This window comes from Geotrypetes seraphini, chromosome 14 (genome assembly GCF_902459505.1).
Source record: "Geotrypetes seraphini chromosome 14, aGeoSer1.1, whole genome shotgun sequence".
In the NCBI taxonomy this organism is placed as follows: Eukaryota; Metazoa; Chordata; class Amphibia; order Gymnophiona; family Dermophiidae; genus Geotrypetes; species Geotrypetes seraphini.
The window spans coordinates 4081718-4087347 of NC_047097.1; the positions used below are offsets into that span (position 1 = coordinate 4081718).

Here is a 5630-nt window from a genome sequence, read left to right on the forward strand (position 1 = left end):
CGATTCAGCCCTGCCCTCCAAACAGCACCTACTTCTTCCTCCCGTGACCAGAGTTTTCTCACCATCCACTCCACAATCAAACAGCGCCTCCCTCCCCCCTTGGACCCACCCATGAGTCCCTTTCTTACATGTTGAATCTCCCTCTTGCTTCACTGGAGACCGTGATACCCCTTTCTTCAGTGTACTCCAACAGTAAGAAGAGTATTTTGAACCCTATGTCCATGTTTATTACAGTGTGGATGACCATAATCTAAGCAGTATTATATGACTCCTGAGGAAGGCATCTTTTGTGTGCCCACACGCATCCAGTGTTGAGTGATTTTTTAACTGAGTTATTCTTAATAAAGGTCCCTTGTTTGAAGACATCTCGCCTGCTCCCATGTTTTGGTGTGTGTCCCTTTCTTCCATGCCTACCTTAAACATTTGTCATCTAGTGGCCTAATAGGGGCAGGAGTGAACCCCAATCACTCTGCCCTCAAAATGACTGCTGAGACCTTCTGCAGCAGTGTTGTGAGTCTATGGCTAAAGTTTGCAGCTGTTATTTTGAGACTGGAACCAGGAGTGATTCCCAGCAGCCATTTTGACAGTGGAGATGGCAGGGGCAACTGAGGATTTTGACACAATAGATCATCAGCTTTTACTTAAAAGGCTAGCCTCGGTCGATTTCTCTAACCAAATTCTTGAAGAGCTCACTTCTTATTTTACTGATCGTACTTCGGTGACCTTCAATAATTCTACATCTACAACTTTCCAAAATAACTTTTGCATTCCCCAAGGTTACATACTTTCTCCCTTACTTTTTAATATCTATCTCGCTCCTTTACTGACTCTCTGTCAGTCAATCGGCTTCACTGCTTTTGTATATACAGTGGTACCTTGGATTACGAGCATAATCCATTCCAGGAGCATGCTCGTAATCCAAAATGCTTGTTTATCAATGCGAGTTTCCCCATAGGAAATAATGGAAACTTGCTTTGATACGTTCCCCCCATCCCCCCCCCACAAGAACCGGCATTGCTCCCCCCCGAAGGCCCCTCCTGCGATCCGCCCCCCTCCCCGCAATCCGGCACCCCCCCCCCGCCGCCGCTTACGTGAACTCGCAGGCCTTGAGCATGCGCAGATGCTCAAGGCCCAGCAAGAAGAGGAGGCCGATCTTTGGGCACCAGCACCAACGCACAGGACATGCCGGTGCCCAGATGACAGTAAGCAGCGGCGGGGGGTACCCAATTGCGGGGGGGAAGGGTGCCTGATCGCGGCAGGGGGGGGTGCTGGATTGCAGGGGGTGGGTGCCGGATCGCGGGGGGGGGGGGGCACTCGTAAATCGAGCCACGCTCGGTTTCCGATCTTGCAAAACACTCGCAAACCGGTGCACTCGTAAACCGAGGTACCACTGTACTGACAATATACAAATCATTCACAATATTGATCCTTCCAGCCCCACTGACATCAGTTCCATCAACTCAAAATTAGAAAGCATTAGACATTGGCTAAGTGAAACATGCTCTCTCTCAGTATTTCTAAAACAAATTGTCTTCTTTTCCCTTGGAAAGATAATATTCAACTTGTAGCCCCTTTATCCATTGACAGTAGTCCAATCGAATCAGTCACTACAGTCAAATTCTTAGGGGTTATCATCGATAGTAAATTAACTTATTGCCCTCAGATCAGTGCAGTAGTCAAAAATTGTTTCTACAAACTTAGAATGATAGGGTCTTTAGCTAGCAACAGAGACTCTTAACATACTAATTCATTCCCTTATTTCTAAAATTGACTACTGTAACTCACTATATAAAGGTATATGCCAAAAAGTTATTAGATGTCTTCAGTTAATCCAAAATACTACCATTAAAATCATTACAAATTCTAAAAAATACAATCATGTCACTCCCCTTTTAAAGAAAGCTCATTGGCTGCTAATTCCTCATAGAATAACTTATAAAATCGCCGTCTTAACATTTAAAGCCCAAAAGCCCAAATAACCTGCCTTTATCGATAGACTTCTCATTCCACATGATCCACCTAGAACCCTAAGATCCACCTCTCAACATCTATTTCACGTGCCCTCATTAAAAATCATCAGTACTCGTCGGGCCTCTATTTTCTCCGTAATGGCTCCCATGATCGGGAATTCTCTTCCAATCAACATTAGAGCAGAACAAAACTTGGACAAATTTAAAGAAGGATTAAAATGCTTCCTCTTTAAAGATGCCTTCAAATAAGGTTCCCTTTTCTCAGCAATTTTGATTCCATCACCTTACAGGTCTCTCCTCTCCCATCCTTTGTGTTTTTTCCTTCTATGTCTGCTTTACTTTTAAATACAGTAATAGCTTGGTATGCAAGCATAATTCGTTCTGAAACCATGCTTGTAATCCAAAACATTTGTATATCAAAGTGAATTTCCCCATAAGAAATAATGGAAATGCCGAAGATTCATTCCACAACCTTTAATACAAAATACTATATATACTTGTATTTGAAGAACTCACTTATTTAGAACAGTCACTACACTCTTGCAGCTTCGGAGAGAGAAAAACCATCAGTTCAGTTATGATGATGTGACGCTTGTATACTGTATGTACTCGTATTGCAAGACCTTGCTCGTTTAGAACAGTCACTACACTCCTGCAGCGTCAGAGAGAGAAGAACCATTGGCTCAGCTGTGATGATGTGACATGTGTATACTGCATGTACTCGTATTGCAAGACATTGCTTGTATATCAAGTTAATATTTAATCAAATGTTTTGCTTGTCTTGCAAAACACTTGCAAACCAAGTTACTTGCAATCCAAGGTTTTACTGTATTGTAATTCTCCCTACTTACCTTTCGTTTTTATTGTAAGTCAGTATTATGTCTTATTCAGTTAGACTTTGTTAGTTTTCCCTTTTTATTAATGTAAAACACCTAGAATTCATGATAAGCGTTTAATCAAATTTTAATACAACTTGAAACTGGATTACTGCTGCCCTAGTTAGCTCAGTAGACCACCCGGGCCTTCTAAAGTAGGCTTAGGGGTGGTGTGAGGGTGGCATTTTTGGTCAGCGGAGTTTTTGCTTCAGCTGAAAATGCACCATGGCTGAAGCAGAATTTCAGGCCTGTTTCAGTACCGAAGCTGAAATCAAAATTCAGTCAGCCTCTAATTTCCCCAGCTCCAAAGGGCTTGCATTCAAGTTTGTATGTCAGGCACTAGGTGGTGATGTGACTTCAGTGAAATTTGAAGCTGGTTTCCCTATGACTGGGCTGGCAGCTTCAATACCGAGCTACTCCTCCATTCTGCAAGGAAACATTACGGCATTTTCTGAGACGAGACTGCAAAGGCTGGGGAGGTTTGGCTCTACAGCAAGCAGCAATTCTGATAAATCTTGTGTGTTACAGTGAGTTATGAAAACTGTAGCAAATGTCTTGTCACACTGTGCTCATTGCTACACTACGTAAACTGATGAAAACTGAATGTTTCTATTTGTGTTTATTTTGTAGGTGAAATGCAATAGTGTTTGCCAAAAAATTCGGCAGTCTGCAAGGTCCCGGGACTTTGCACACAGTTCGAAAAAGCCAAGACAATGATGATGTTTAGCCTGAAGGAAATGCACTAGTTACCCAATTTCTGGCACGATAGAACCAGCAGGCTGAATGCCTTTCACTGTGGACAATGGGAGGTGAGCCAAGAAACCTATCTCCTTGTGTCAAAAGGTTGTCGATCCTTTGTTAAACTAATGCTTTATTTATCTGTTTTTTTGACAGTTTCCTTAAGAAAATGAAAAAACAAAACAAAACATAGAAATGCAAGAAAAAATGAATCCTTGAAAGGAAGAACATAAGAATCGTCACACTGCGACAGACCGAAGGTCCATTAAGCCCAGTAGCCTGTTTCCACCAGTGGCCAACCCAGGTCTCAAGTACCTAGCTAAATCCCAAGTAGTAAAACAGATTTTATGCTGTTTATCCTAGGAATAAGCAGTGTGTTTCCCCAGGCCTTCTCAATAATGGCCTATGGATGTCCAAGCCTTTTTGAAACCCTGCTAAGCTAACTGATTTCACCACATTCTAAAGCAACGAATTCCAGAGTTTAATTACAAGTTGTGTGAAGAAATATTTTCTCCAGTTTGTTTTAAATCTACTATTTAATAGCTTCATCGCATGCACCCTAGTATTTTTGGAGATTAAACAAGCAATTCACATCTACTCTTTCCATATCATATCATATCACCCCCGAGCCGTCTCTTCTCCAAGCTGAAGAGCCCTAGCTGCTTTAGTCTTTCCTCATAAGGAAGTCATCTCATCCCTTTTATCATTTTCATCACCCTTCTCTACACCTTTTCTAATTGCGCTATATCTTTTTTGAGATACAGCAACCAGAATTGCACACAGGCAGTACCATAGAGCGATACAAGGGCATTATAACATTTTCATCTTTAGGAAGCCCACTGATTGAAGCAGTGGGCTGATAACATTGATTGAGTCACTGTACCGCAACATAGTTGTTGGGGGGGGGGGAAAGGGGTTATTAAGAATTGGTGATTGGCTGAAGGATAAAAGGAGTGTGATTGGGTAATGGTGTTGCGAGGTTTGTGAGAAAGAGAAACTGTCAGGGATTGGATGTTGGAGAATGGAGCTGATTGGTTAATTTCGGTGGGATTGCTGTGAAAGATTGTGTGGGGAAAAATTGTAGGATAACGGGAGGGTAGGAGATGGAGGGAGAATTGGGTAGCAGGGTATTGGAGGGAATTTTGGGCAATTTTAAGTGGCCCTCCCATCCCACCCAGTTTTGAGGTTGGTGGGGTGGGTCTGTTAGTTCGGTTGGTTTGGGGCAGTTTCCTTTGGGGGGCAGTCACAGCTTTGCGGTAAAATGGGGTTCTGCCAGGCCACTAGTGGCGCGAGGGGTGTAATAAGTATCTAAGTTTATTATTCTGTGTGCCACAGAAAATTGTGAGGCCTGGCGACACTGCAGGTCTCGCAAATGGGATTTGTGAAAGTGAACATGATTACGGGAATTGGGGGTTGAGCAGCTAGGTCGTGACTGACTAGCTGAAGGGAGGGAAAGGAGAGTTGGGGAGGGGGAATAATTGCCTAGGAAGAAAGGTGATAAATTGTAGAACATGGTTATTAAGACTTGTTGAATTTAAATAAAGCTGCGGCCAAATTATTGCCAATAATTGAGTTGGATTATTTAATTATTTATCATTATATTTGGTTGATTGTTGTAGAGTGCAGTTGTGCGAGTGTCATGTTTTCTACTCCTTTCCTGATCATTTCTAACATTCTATTTGCTTTCTTAGCCGCCAATGTACATTGAGCAGAGGGTTTCAACATATCCTCAATAATGATACCTAGATCCTTTTCCTTGACAGTGACTCCTACCATGGACCCCTGAATCACGTAGCTATAGTTCGGGTTCCTCTTTCCAACATGCATCACTTTGCAATTGCTCACATCATCTGCTATTTTGATGCCCAGTCTCCCACTCTCACAAGGTCCTCTTGTAATTTTTCACAATCTGCTTGCGATTTAACAACCTTGTGTTATCAATAAATTTAATTATCTCACTAGTTATTCCCATCTCTAGATCCTTGATAAATATGTTACAAAGCAGCGGTTCCAGCACAGACCCCCTGGGGAACCCCACTATTTACAT

At 42.5% G+C, this 5630-nt stretch overlaps 1 long non-coding RNA gene across 1 annotated transcript; it reads left to right on the top strand.

Annotated features, from left to right (window-relative positions):
• Positions 1 to 3261: 3261 nt before the first annotated feature.
• Positions 3262 to 3907, top strand: LOC117348268. The gene is made up of 3 exons (XR_004536942.1): positions 3262 to 3372; positions 3476 to 3654; positions 3740 to 3907. It is a non-coding gene; the product is annotated as an uncharacterized LOC117348268 (long non-coding RNA).
• Positions 3908 to 5630: the final 1723 nt, after the last annotated feature.